Source organism: Scylla paramamosain, chromosome 23, assembly GCF_035594125.1.
Source record: "Scylla paramamosain isolate STU-SP2022 chromosome 23, ASM3559412v1, whole genome shotgun sequence".
In the NCBI taxonomy this organism is placed as follows: domain Eukaryota; kingdom Metazoa; phylum Arthropoda; class Malacostraca; order Decapoda; family Portunidae; genus Scylla; species Scylla paramamosain.
In genome coordinates this window covers 21,817,573-21,832,015 of record NC_087173.1, presented here as the reverse complement: position 1 = coordinate 21,832,015, position 14,443 = coordinate 21,817,573, and the positions used below count along the sequence as shown (strand labels likewise).

Below are 14,443 nucleotides of genomic sequence, written 5' to 3'. Positions count from 1 at the left end.
CCTCCTCCTCCTCCTCCTCCTCCTCCTCTCCTCCTGTGTATTGAGGGCAGCTGTGAAATGGCGAAGCAGAGGAGGAACCGCCAGAACCTCACCAATGACCAAACAGTGAGAAAGTTCCGGCAGCAGTCTTCTCAGTTCATCTATGTTTTCTTTGTGTAACCTGTAAAGTAGTAGTAGTAGTAGTAGTAGTAGTAGTAGTAGTAGTAGTAGTAGTAGTAGTAGTAGTAGTAGTAGTAGTAGTAGTAGTAGAGAGAGAGATAGAAAAACAAGGATTACAGGTACACAGACATATGAAGGTGTATTATTAAGCGAACACAAACACACACACACATTAAGTAAACAAGGATTTCTTTACAGTCTGGCAAATAAGAAGGGTCAATTTGAAGACAGGGCCAGCAGCATCTTGGGGGAAGCTGGTACTAGTGCTGGACTGACTTTAGGTAACTAGAATGCATAAAGCTGGCAGGGTTTTTTATACAGAGGTAGTTGGCAGAGAGAGGTGTGTCCTGCAAGTTAAAGACAGAATTATGACCCAGCTTGTACCTTGTATCAGGAACTTGTACAACCACAACTGGCAGGCAAGCAGGCTATAAAGGACTCAGTAATGGACTAGTCATGTACTTATGCTGTGGATTCATACTTTACACCAGCAAACCGGCTTCACTCAGTGGTGGTGATAAAACAAGGCCTCGTCTCTGTGGCCAGTGTTTTCTTAGTCCCTCTCCTCCATTTCTCCCTCCATGAGTTACCTCCAGACTTCTCCTCCCTCACAGACCTCCCTCCATGTTTCCTCCACCTCTCCTCCAATCCTGACTATTCTGTGACACTTGCTTCATAGATAAAATAGTGCTTTTGTTAGATAGTCTGCCACCACAGCCAATAATTCTTCCCTCCACCACCCTCTCTCCTTTCCTCCAATATTTCCCTCCACAAGATACCTCCATGCTTCTCCTTCCTTGCACATCTTCCCCAGTCATCCCTCCACCTCCCCTCCAATTCTCACCCTCCTCTGACCCTTAGTTCACCTGCAGGAAGGCCCTGGAGAAGGCGTGCCGCCGAGCCACCTCCGTGACGGCTGCGGCATAGACCCTCGGGGCGCGGTGAATCTGCTCCACCACCTGCAGGAGTCCAGCCAGGCGCCGAACACTCTCTTGGTGCATAGGGACGCGCGTGTCCGCCTCGTACAGACGCCTCTCTATATACATTATCCACCTATGGGGTCAGGATTGGTTAAGAGAGACAGGCAGGGAGGCAGGGAGGCAGGGAGGGAGAGACAGGGGGTGGGAGTTGAAAAGGGAAAATTTTGTAATGGAGGGAGAGAAGAAAGAGGAACAAGTGACAACACAGCTCAAAGTGAATAATGAAAAGAGAAGGACAATGATGATAACAAGAAAATAAGGAAGGAAGGAGAGAAACTGAGAAAGAAAATAAACAAACAAATATCATTACCAAAAAAGGAACAGCTGATTCTCCTCCTCCTCCTCCTCCTCCTCCTCCTCCTCCTCCTCCTCCTCCTCCTCCTCCTCCTCCTCCTCCTCCTCCTCCTCCTCCTTCTCCTCCTCCTCCTCCTCCTCCTCCTCCTGCTGCTGTGAATACTTACTTCAATCTAACGTGCAAATTCTCCGACAGCTCTTCCTTTGCCTTGATGCATCTCCTTTTGATGTCTTGCAGCTGAGAGAGAGAGAGAGAGAGAGAGAGAGAGAGAGAGAGAGAGAGAGAGAGAGAGAGAGAGAGAGAGAGAGAGAGAGAGAGAGAGAGAGAGAGAGAGTTAGTAACACCTCCAGTAAGAAATTCATAGTATTTTTTGATTATTTTTATTATGTTCCTATATTACTACTACTATTACTACTACTACTACACACACACACAAACACACACACACCTTTTGATGGTTTTTCAACATGTGCATCAAATTCTTGCGGTGTGAAGTGCAGAGGTCAGGGAATATAGATGGGTCATTCACCTTCCCTGCCCTGTCCTGGTTCTTCAGCAGAGCCTGCCAGAGAGAGCACAGGTCAAAAAAGCACTATTTTCACTATGAACCAAGAGACACAGGATAGTCAGGATTGGAGGGAAGGTGGAGGGAACATGGAGGAAGGTCTGTGAGGAAGGAGAAGTGTGGAGGTAACTTATGGAGGGAGATATGGAGGAAAGAATAGAGGGTGGTGGAGGAGAAAATGGCTGGTGGTGATGTCAGACTATCTAACAAAAGCACTATTTTAACTATGAAGCAAGACTCGCAAGATAGTCAGGATTGGAGAGAAGGTGGAGGGAACATGGAGGAAGGTCTGTGAGGAAGGAGAAGTGTGGAGGTAACTTATGGAGGGAGATATGGAGGAAAGAATAGAGGGTGGTGGAGGAGAAAATGGCTGGTGGTGATGTCAGACTATCTAACAAAAGCACTATTTTAACTATGAAGCAAGACTCGCAGGATAGTCAGGATTGGAGAGAAGGTGGAGGGAACATGGAGGAAGGTCTGTGAGGAAGGAGAAGTGTGGAGGTAACTTATGAAGGGAGATATGGAGGAAAGAATAGAGGGTGGTGGAGGGGAAAATGGTTGGTGGTGATGTCAGACTATCTAACAAAAGCACTATTTTCAATATGAACCAAGAGACATAGGATAGTCAGGATTGGAGAGAAGGTGGAGGGAACATGGAGGAAGGTCTGTGAGGAAGGAGAAGTGTGGGGAAGAACTGCATTAAACTATTAAAATCATGAAACACCTTGAAAACCCCAATAACTTCCACCGCAGCCTGTTAAACTATCCCTGGAACTTTGAAAACCCCAATAACTTCCACTGCAGCCTGTTAAACTATCCCTGGAACCTTGAAAACCCCAATAACTTCCACCGCAGCTTGTTAAACTATCCCTGGAACCTTGAAAACCCCAATAACTTCCACTGCAGCCTGTTAAACTATCCCTGGAACCTTGAAAACCCCAATAACTTCCACCGCAGCCTGTTAAACTATCCCTGGAACCTTGAAAACCCCAATAACTTCCACTGCAGCCTGTTAAACTATTAGAACCTTGAAAAAACCCCAATAACTTCCACTGCAGCCTGTTAAACTATCCCTGGAACCTTGAAAACCCCAATAACTTCCACTGCAGCCTGTTAAACTATTAGAACCTTGAAAAAACCCCAATAACTTCCACTGCAGCCTGTTAAACTATCCCTGGAACCTTGAAAACCCCCAATAACTTCCACTGCAGCCTGTTAAACTATTAGAACCTTGAAAAAAACCCAATAACTTCCACTGCAGCCTGTTAAACTATCCCTGGAACCTTGAAAACCCCAATAACTTCCACTGCAGCCTGTTAAACTATTAGAACCTTGAAAAAACCCCAATAACTTCCACCGCAGCCTGTTAAACTATCCCTGGAACCTTGAAAACCCCAATAACTTCCACTGCAGCCTGTTAAACTATCCCTGGAGCCTTGAAAACCCCAATAACTTCCACTGCAGCCTGTTAAACTATTAGAACCTTGAAAAAACCCCAATAACTTCCACTACAGCCTGTTAAACTATCCCTGGAACCTTGAAAACCCCAATAACTTCCACTGCAGCCTGTTAAACTATTGCCACACACACCCAGACACTGCCACACACATTCAAACACTGCCACACACACCCAGACACTGCCACACACACCCAGACACTGCCGCACACACCCAAACACTGCCACACACACCCAAACACTGCCACACACACCCAGACACTGCCACACACACCCAGACACTGCCACACACACCCAGACACTGCCGCACACACCCAAACACTGCCACACACACCCAAACACTGCCACACACACCCAGACACTGCCACACACACCCAGACACTGCCACACACACCCAAACACTGCCACACACGCCCAGACTACCCAGAACCTTGAAAACCCCAATAACTTCCACCGCAGCTTGTTAAACTATTAGAACCTTGAAAACCCCAATAACTTCCACCGCAGCTTGTTAAACTATTAGAACCTTGAAAACCCCAATAACTTCCACCGCAGCTTGTTAAACTATTCGAACCTTGAAAACCCCAATAACTTCCAGTGCCATGTCTGCTTCCTGCTATATGTTAACACACCCTGCCTGCTACTTACTGCTCCCTTTTTGTCACATTCCTCGCTCCCTTTGTAGTTCAGTAGTAAATTGAAATCTTCCTTTAACTCGTCTCTCTCCCTTGGTCTCTCTAGGATCAAGGGGTAAACAACCAATATGGCGTCTGTTTGTTGTGGTTTATGTTGGTTCAAAGTCAAGTAGAAACGGGCCTAAATATTTTTTTTTTATATAACTAATTATTGTAAGGAGTTCAACATGACTGTTTGGTCTAATTTATATATATTTTTTACATTTATAATAATTTGGTTTTCTCTTCTGTGGCAGTCCCTTTAGTTAGTCAGCTATATAAGGTGATACGATTAGATTGGGCTGATATGACATAGCAAGCCGTAATTAGGTTGATTCAGTAAGATTGGGTGATTAGGTAGCGCTGAATACCTGATGATTAGACAACAGAAACATTTTCTTCCTTATGATACCTGGAAATTCTGAGTTGCAGGAAGGCTAAGTTAGTGAATTTATTAAAACACACACACACACACACACACACACACACACACATGACAGTATGCATATAATGACCTCTAAGGTTATAGTGAATCTGATAATTACTGAAAACTGTATCCTGACAATTCGCAATTCTGATTTATTTTCACTAGTTATTAATCTCTCTCTCTCTCTCTCTCTCTCTCTTTCTCTCTCTCCATATCCAGCCTAAGTTCTATGATAGTACCAGATTTTCCCAGCATTCTCAGCATCAAAAATTAACCTGCAGTAAAACAGAGGAGGACTTTGTAAACATATCATGCAGGGAAGCCACGGAACGCCTGACTTTTGATCTTTCAAAAATTTCTGATTGGGGCAGAGCAAACTTGGTATTGTTCAATGCCTCAAAAACTCAATTCCTCCATCTATCAACTCAACACAACCTTCCAGACAACTATCCCCTCTTCTTCAATGACACTCACCTGTCCCCCTCTTCTACACTGAACATCCTCGGTCTGTCCTTTACTTATAATCTGAACTGGAAACTTCACATCTCATCTCTAGCTAAAACAGCTTCTATGAAGTTAGGTGTTCTGAGACGTCTCCACCAGTTTTTCTCACCCCCCCAGCTGCTAACTCTGTACAAGGGCCTTATCCGTCCATGTATGGAGTATGCTTCACATGTCTGGGGGGGTTCCACTCATACTGCTCTTCTAGACAGGGTGGAATCAAAAGCTTTTTGTCTCATCAACTCCTCTCCTCTAACTGACTGTCTTCAGCCTCTTTCTCACTGCCGCAACGTTGCATCTCTAGCTGTCTTCTTCCGCTATTTTCATGCTAACTGCTCTTCTGATCTTGCTAACTGCATGCCTCCCCTCCTTCCGCGGCCTCGCTGCACAAGACTTTCTTCTTTCTCTCACCCTTATTCTGTCCACCTCTCTAATGCAAGAGTTAACCAGTATTCTCAATCATTCATCCCTTTCTCTGGTCAACTCTGGAACTCCCTGCCTGCTTCTGTATTTCCACCTTCCTATGACTTGAATTCCTTCAAGAGGGAGGTTTCAAGACACTTATTCACCAATTTTTGACCACTGCTTTGACCCTTTTATGGGACTGACATTTCAGTGGGCATTTTTTTTTATTAGATTTTTGTTGCCCTTGGCCGGTGTCCTTCCTACATAAAAAAAAAAAAAATAAATAAATAAATAAAATAATAATTATCGTACAAGTATCTAGGCACAAATTATCATATATTTTTCTTATCAATTATGCCTAGAGAGAGAGAGAGAGAGAGAGAGAGAGAGAGAGAGAGAGAGAGAGAGAGAGAGAGAGAGAGAGAGAGAGAGGGTTAAATATTTTGTAGCCTAACATAACAGAACATTAAAACAATTTATAAGGCAAATATTTTCCAAGTGAATCTTTTTGCTTTTGTGTCCTCTCCATTTGTTGAGTGGACCTCTAAACCATGTGTAGAAACCGTTATTGGGTGTGTCTGGGTGTGTTTTGGGTGTATTTGGGAGTGTTTGGGTGTGTCTGGGTGTGTTTGGGTGTGTTTTGGGTGTATTTGGGTGTGTTTGGGTGTGTCTGGGTGTGTTCTGGGTGTATTGGGTGTGTCTGGGTGTGTCTGGGTGTGTTCTGGGTGTTTTGGGTGTGTTCTGGTGTGTTTTGGGTGTGTTCTGGTGTGTTTTGGGTGTATTGGGTGTGTCTGGGTGTGTTTTGGGTGTATCTGGGTGTGTCTGGGTGTGTTTGGGTGTATTTGGGTGTGTCCGGGTGTGTTCTGGGTGTATTGGGTGTGTCTGGGTGTGTTCTGGTGTGTTTTGGGTGTATCTGGGTGTGTTTGGTGTGTTCTGGTGTGTTTTGGGTGTATTGGGTGTGTTTGGTGTGTTTTGGGTGTGTTTTGGGTGTGTTCTGGTGTGTCTGGGTGTATTTGAGTGTGTTCTGGGTGTATCTGGGTATGTCTGGGTGTGTTCTGGGTGTATTGGGTGTGTCTGGGTGTGTTTGGTGTGTGCTGGTGTGTTTTGGGTGTGTTCTGGTGTGTTTTGGGTGTAATGGGTGTGTTCTGGTGTGTTTTGGTGTGTTTTGGGTGTGTTTTGGTGTGTTTTTGGTGTATCTGGGTGTGTTCTGGGTGTATTGGGTGTGTCTGGGTGTGTTTTGGTGTGTTTTGGTGTGTTTTGGGTGTATCTGGGTGTGTCTGGGTGTGTTCTGGGTGTATTGGGTGTGTCTGGGTGTGTTTGGTGTGTCTGGGTGTATTTGAGTGTGTTCTGATGTGTTTTGGGTGTATCTGGGTGTGTCCGGGTGTGTTCTGGGTGTATTGGGTGTGTCTGGGTGTGTCTGGGTGTGTTTTGGTGTGTTTTGGGTGTATCTGGGTGTGTCCGGGTGTGTTCTGGGTGTATTGGGTGTGTCTGGGTGTGTTTGGTGTGTCTGGGTGTATTTGAGTGTGTTCTGGTGTGTTTTGGTGTGTTTTGGGTGTGTTTTGGTGTGTTTTTGGTGTATTTGGGTGTGTTTGGGTGTGTTTAACTGTATTTGGGTGTGTTCTGGTGTGTTTTGGGTGTATCTGGGTGTGTTTGGGTGTGTTTGAGTGTATTTGGGTGTGTTTGGGTGTGTGTTGAGTGTTTTAGAAAGGGGAAGAAAATGAAAAGGAGGAGGAGGAGGAAAAAAAAGATGATAATGAGTAAAAGAAAAAAAAGATAAGGTTTAGAAGAAAATAATATTCTCTCTCTCTCTCTCTCTCTCTCTAACCTTGCATAGCACACACACACACACACACACACACACACACACACACCTAGTTAGCATCCTGTTCAGGGTAAGATATTGTGAGAGGCCTGATAAAACATTATTTCAGAGAACGTAAGAGGTGGTCAGGTAACAGCACCAGCCAGCAGTGTGGATTTGAAGGACCCTGTCTATAAATATTTTGATTATAGTGTCTGTATGCATTGATTTTTATTTAAGCAAAATTGTATCAGAAATAAATAAAATGTGCATTTCTTGTGAGTATAATTATCTCAGTGTTCATTTTTTTTCTCTGCCAATATCCTTGTGTATATTAACCTTAAAAATAAATAAATAAATAAATAAATGAATAAAAATATTGATTGAAATATTAATGAAATGATAGAGAGTGACTGATGAATAACCTTAACCCTCAGAGAGATTTAGGAAATTCTACATTACGTCAAATTTTCAAGATGGCTGCCGTTAACTTCAGGATCCTTTGTCTGTAAATTAATTTTATCGAAAGTTAAATATTAGTTAATGGCAAAAAAATAGTTTTAAAAATATAAACTTAAAAATCTGAAATATGTATGTCATTCAGGGATATATAATTACGTCAGGAAGTGAAGTATATGTTATATCTATGTCTGAAAGCGATATTATTTCAGTAAGAGAAAGATATCACCAGTAACCAGAAAAATAAATGTTAAGTGCATTATCTTTATTTCTAAGTGTTCATTTTAGTCATTTATTGCTCAAATAAGCAGAAACAACCTTTGAAAAAACGGTAAGTGTGAAGTCAGGTCGGCAGCCATATTGAAACACCATGAAATAAAACTCTCTCAAAGAAAAAGATTAATATAGCTTGTTTAGTGCTGCCATAATCAGAGCATGTGTAAAATAATTTATCCCACTTTCATACTTAATTAAATCTTGATTATTTGCGTATTTTTGTTTTTTTGACTATAATATTGTAACGTTTGCAAGTAGACATTTGATGAGATTAACTCTTTTCTGTCTTTATTTGATCGAATTATTAAACATTTCTCACACGTTAAATACCCATAGAGTAGCATCATATTACTCAATGGATTAAATAAGCAATATAATCGACATGAATGGCAAAAAAAAAGACAAAATATGAGTAGCAATTAAAAATGAATTAGTGACCCATAACCATTTTCTTATTCATCATAGAAAATGTAGTCGTTGTTGTTGTTTCTGTTTTTTGTTGTTTTTTCTTGTTTTTGTCGTCGTTGCTTGTTTTTTTCTCCTTGTTGTTGTTGTTGATGCTTGTTATTTGATTCATGTTGTTTTTGTTTTTTTTTGTTGTTTTTTAGTCTTGAAAGTCTAAAACCCCCGAAACGCACATTATGTCCGTAGAGTTCCTCAATAGCAGTTCATAAAAGGGGTTGTTTAACACCGCTACTGCTGCCCGGGGTACAAATTGCGTCTTTATAACGGGCTCACTTTTCACCGTACATTGACTTAATATTTGTGTTCTCGACCTTCATTTTTTCCTTTTTGGCTTTGTATTTATTTAATATTATATAATATTGATTATTTTTAAGGATTGATGCGTTTTTAGATAGCTTCCATTGATGTTGTTGGAAGCAGGTGGACATTAGCCAAGGGGAGAAAATGGAGAAATATTAAATCCCTAATATCACAACGAAATCTAACCAGAGAGGGTTCAGATGACATTTACATACACCATGCATGAATCAACATCAGCCACGACGAACATTGTGCAAAATTATTGTGGATTAGTGAATATTTAGGTATTTGTATTAAAAAAGCGGTATTTCGTCCAGCTCTTATGAGGCCCATTGTATTATGAACACAAGGGGGACAGACTGAGTGAAGAGTGAGAGAGGAGTTAGGCAGGGCTGTATATTGTCACCAACCCTTTTTAGCCTGTATACAGAGGAGCTAGCAGCCAGGATGAGAAGAATGAATGTAGGGGTAAGTGTGGGGGAATGATAAAGTATGTGTACTCCTTTATGCAGATGACGTAGTTGTTATGAGTGAATGGCAGATGAGCTTCAAAGTTTGTTGGATGTAGTGGATGGCTATGGTAAAGACTTTGGAGTAAGGTTTAGCAGTGAGAAAAGCAAAGTAATGATTGTGAATAGGTCAGAGGATGAAAGTAATGTGATATGGAGACTTGGAGAGAATGAGTTGAGACAGGTGCAGGAATACAAGTACTCAGGGATGTGGATGAATCCTAGTGGGTGTGCAAAGGCAAAGAATGAAAAGATAAATATGCTAAACCAGTGGGTAGGTCGACTGGGAAGCGCGGCAAGGATGAGAGCAAGTATGATGTGTTGAGAGAAGTGTGGAAGAGTGTGGCTGTGCCATGTATAATGTATGGTATGGATGTGATTGCATGGAAGGAAAATGAAATTGATAAGTTAGAAGTGGGCCAGAATAGAGTAGCAAAGATTGGCACTGAGTCCACCGAGGGGCACAGCAGTTGAAGCCTTGAGAGGTGACATCGGATGGCGCACCTTTAGGGAAAGACTCACAAAAGCCACACAAGATTAGGCTTGAGAGAATGGATGATGCAAGAATAGCAAGGAAGGTGTACCTGTGGAATGAAAGTGGAAGCAAATGGAGGAAGAGATGCATGAGAATGACAGACAGGAGTGGATTACAAGTTGTGTGGGCGATAAGAATGGCTGGTAGGAATCAAAATGAGCGTGAATGGGTGGTAACAAGAGGAGGAAGAGTGGGAGCCGAATGGGATGTGAGAAAATGGAAGAATGAGATAGACAAAGAAGTGAAATGTGTAGGACTGAATGAATGGAAGAATGAGATGGAAAGAAAGAAGACCCTGGAATGGTACAAGGAGAAAGAGGCCCCGAGGTATGAAAGGTGGTATGATGGAAGCCTGGGCGGTGATCTTCTCTTCCTAGCGAGGGCACAGTGTATGGATGTGAATGCGAGGAGTTACAGGTGGTCTGAGTCCCTGTGCCAGATGTGTGACATGGGAGAGGATGAGACGGTGGAACATGTGGTGCTGGAGTGTGTGCAGTATGCCAGAGACAGGAATGAGATGATGCAAGTGATACTGACTGAGTTAGGGCATCATAGGAATGAAAGAGTGGAGAACACAGGAAAGGAATGGATGGTTTTGTTGCTGGGACTGTGTAGAGAGGCCAATGAAAGGATGATTGAGGCGGTGAAGCAGTTTCTGGAGAGAATGTGGCGTGCCAGGTGTATGAACAATTAGGATAGAGGATGCTGTTCGTTTCTCTCTTTTTTTTTTCCCCCCTTCTACAGGAGTTGTCGATCCAAAGGCCTGACTCAGGAGTGATCCTGTGCCACCTGTACCATCAAGATCAAGATCAAGACAACAGTTCCCTCGTGTTTACTACCACAGTGCATAGAAATCTTATCTTTTTTCGCAAATTTCTCAAGTAATTCCCCACCCCGGAGGCCGCCCCCAGTACCCCAGTTCCCTGTATCCATGGTGAGCCCCTGGGGACCCTGAGGCGCCGCGGGGGACCTGAAATAAGGGAGAAATTAAGGAAAATAGGGAGCCCCGTGGTCACTGCACTGTCTCCCACGTTTTCCTCATAAGATTTTTGGTGTTTTTTTTAAGTTTTTCCCCTAATTTACGGTAATTTTTAGGGTTTTTTAGGGTTTTTTAGGGTGAGAATTTAGGGATTAGTGTTTGTGTTTTTTTGGGCTTCATATAATTTCGTGTTTTTTTCGTGATTTATTTAAAGGGTTCTGGTTTTTTTTTTCCCACGTTTTTTAAGGAATTTTAAAGTTTCAGGGGTATTTAGGGTGTGGGCAGGTTCGGGTTGCCCTTAAACTTTGGTATCTAGGCTAAATTTGCTCGTTCTAGGGATCTTTTGGGGTAAACTGTGGTATTTTAAGTATTTTTATTTATTTAAAGGCCATTTATTTATTTAAGGTTATTGGTGGTATAGTAAGTGTTTTTTTTTAGTGTTTTTGATCAATCTGTGTGTTTTTGGGTGTTTTGGAAGGGAATTGTGTGTTTTTTGGGTGTTTTTGTAGAAAATCTGTGTGGTGTGTGTTTTGGAAGGGAATTGTGTGTTTTTGGGGTGCTTTGTGGAAAATCTGTGTGGTGTGGTGTGTTTTGGAAGGGAATTGTGTGTTTTTTGTGTGTTTTGAAAGGGAATTGTGTGTTTTTTGTGTGTTTTGGAGAAAATTGTGTTTTTTGGTGTGTTTTGGAGAAGATTGTATTCTTTTTTGTGTGTTTTGGAAAGAATCTGTGTGTTTTGGTGTGTTTTGGAAGGGAATTGTGTGTTTTTTGTGTGTTTTGAAAGGGAATTGTGCATTTTTTGTGTGTTTTGGAGAAAATCTTTGTTTTAATGTGTTTTAGATAATTGTGTTTTTTTGTGTGTTTTGTGGAAAATCTGTGTGTTTTTTGTGTGTGCCTGTCTGTATCTGTCTTTCTGTCTGTCTATCTGTTTGTATCTATCAAACATCCTTTAATCTATATCTGTCTGTCTGTCTATCAATCTATCTATCTGTGTGTGTGTGTGTCTATCTATCTATCTGTGTGTGTGTGTGTTTATCAATCTATCTATCTGTGTGTGTGTGTGTGTGTCTATCAATCTATCTATCTGTGTGTGTGTGTGTGTGTGTATCAATCTATCTATCTGTGTGTGTGTGTGTGTCTATCAATCTATCTATCTGTGTGTCTGTGTTTCTGTCAGTCTATCTACCTATCTGTGTGGGAACAGGCGTCTGTGTACCACCGGCTGCGGCACACAGTGGGCACCGTGGCACAGGTGAGGACAGTGGTGGTGGTGGTGGTGGCACGCCGGCTTATTTCACCTCGTCACTCCTTGCGTTTGTTACTTCAGGTTTATATTGTTATTCTTCAAGAGGGGAGAGAGGCAAGGGACGAGAGAAGCAAGGGAGAGAGACAGAGTAAGTAGCCTGGGAGAGGAGAGGGGAGGGGAAGAGGAGCGAGGGAGAGAAAGAGAGACAGGAGAAAGGCAAGCAGGGAGAGAGAAGGAGTCGGGAGGAGAGTTAAAGAATAAGAGAGAGAGAGAGAGAGAGAGAGAGAAGCCTGCTCTTCGCTCCTTGTTGAGTCATGATAAAAAGTTGAGATGCCTTACTACCATATAACACTTCATTTATTAACATCACCACTGCACCTCTCTTCTTCTCTCTTCCAGCACTTGTAACTACCTCTCAATCCAGACAGTTTGGTGGTGACAAATCTCATTATTTTTCCTCACCAGGTTGACCCGTGTGGCTCCTCTCTGGTGGTGAAAGCAAGTGACAGCAAGATGGTGATGGTGACCCTGCCCAACCCCCTCCAGGTACTGCCATGCACCTTCACCACTGTCATTACCATCATTATCACCACCGGGAAATGGATGAGGGTGTGATAATGGACTACAATAGAACCAAACATGATAAAACACCTTGCTAATAACACCTTGCTAATATTAATCTAACTTAACCTAATTCCTCCTTTTCTCATCCTGCAGGAAAACTTGGAGGGTGTGACTGAGGGAGGGGCAGTGTGTGGGTCAGGGGCAGAAGGTGATGTGCCAGAGTTACGTCACGTTCCCCCAAATGCAGGCCGGCAAGTTTGGTGAATGGCTGGCCTCCTCCTTTTGCCGTATTCAGAAATGCTTTACTCTCTCACTGTGACTGTTTTTCAAGGCCACAGGTGATTAGCTGGGTGCTCAAGAGTGTTTCTCCTGTTAATTATGTAGAAATCTTGTTAATCTGTCACTAGAACCATAGAAACACTCTTGACATTCCTGTAGCCTCACCGTGATGAGAGAATGCAGAGGAACAGAAATAGCCAAGTTCTTAAGGGTGTTTCTCTTGTTAATCTGTCACTACAACCATAGAAACACTCTTGACATTCCTGTAGCCTCACCGTGATGAGAGAATGCAGAGGAACAGAGAACTAGCCAGGTTCTTAAGGGTGTTTCTCTTGTTAATCTGTCACTACAACCATAGAAACACTCTTGACATTCCTGTAGCCTCACCGTGATGAGAGAATGCAGAGGAACAGACAACTAGCCAGGTTCTTAAGGGTGTTTCTCTTGTTAATCTGTCACTAGAACCATAGAAACATTTGAAAACCCATGTCAATTCAATTAGAGTCTTTTGAAAGTATTAAGCATTACAGTTTAATATTTTGGCTACCCTAACCCCACACCTCCTCCACAGCTGACGTCACCAGTCGTCAGTGCACGGCGGGTGCTGCAAGGGGAACTGCAGGAGGTGGACCTGTTCAGCACCTCATCCCTCCCTGCCCTCTCCCCTGACAGGAGCATGCCAGACCCAGGGGTGCCCAAGGAAACGGTTAGTTCTTGAGCTAGTGATGGAGTAGATGAATGGGCTCACAGTTAGAGGAGAGAAAGGAATGGGGATAGAGTTGAGGGATGGGGAAAACAAGTATAGATGAGAGAAGGAAGTGGGGATAAGGAGTCAAGGAATGGGAAAACAGAGTAGGGGAAAGAAGGGAGTGGAAATAGCTGAAAGAATTATATAGCATGTTGGTTGATGCATTGATGGTTGTTGTTGTGTTGCAGAGTACGGGATGGGAAGCCAGGTGTCTATGTTTGGGTGTACTGTCTCTCTCTCTCTATCTCTTTCTTTATCACTCTCTGTCTGTGTGTGTGTGTGTGTGTGTGTGTGTGTATGTAGTGGTTATATATGTGTGTTTGTTGCTGTTGTTTATGTTGCTTGTCTGTTGTTGTTGTTGTTGTTGTTGTTGTTGTTGTTGTTGTTGTTGTTGTGCTTGCTTTCCTATCTGACTTTTTCATCCATATATGTATCTATCAATCAGTCTATCTGTCTACCTATCTATCTGTCTATTGATCTATCTATCTATCTATCCATCTATCCATCTATCTACCTATCCATTAATCTGTCTATCAGTCTCTCTATGTCTTTTTATCTCTCTCTGTTTTCTATCTCTATCTTTACATCTCTCTGTCTGTCTATTTTTCTCTCTCTCTCTCTGTCTTTCTATCTATCTCTCTCTCTCTCTCTCTCTCTCTCTCTCTCTCTCTCTCTCTCTCTCTCTCTCTCTCTCTCTCTCTCTCTCTCTCTCTCTCTCTCTCTCTCTCTCTCTCTCTCTCTCTCTCTCTGTCTCTCTCTCTCTCTCTCTCTACCTAACTTAACCTAACCTAACTGAGAATGAGTATGCCGTGAAGAGGATCAA

At 42.7% G+C, this 14,443-nt stretch overlaps 1 protein-coding gene across 12 annotated transcripts in view; it reads right to left on the bottom strand.

Moving 5' to 3' along the window:
* Positions 1-4,238, bottom strand: part of LOC135112418 (golgin subfamily A member 6-like protein 22) — a 28,025-nt gene extending 23,787 nt beyond the window's left edge. For all 12 annotated transcript variants that reach the window (XM_064026863.1, XM_064026862.1, XM_064026866.1 and 9 more), the window contains exons 1-5: positions 4,104-4,238; positions 1,883-1,996; positions 1,601-1,671; positions 1,026-1,212; positions 1-160 (exon numbers count right to left, since the gene is read on the bottom strand). The exon at positions 1-160 is cut by the window's left edge and continues 86 nt beyond it. The gene's annotated coding sequence lies outside the window, so the exon portion shown is untranslated. The remainder of the gene's footprint in view (positions 161-1,025; positions 1,213-1,600; positions 1,672-1,882; positions 1,997-4,103) is intronic.
* Between the last annotated feature and the right edge of the window lie 10,205 nt (positions 4,239-14,443).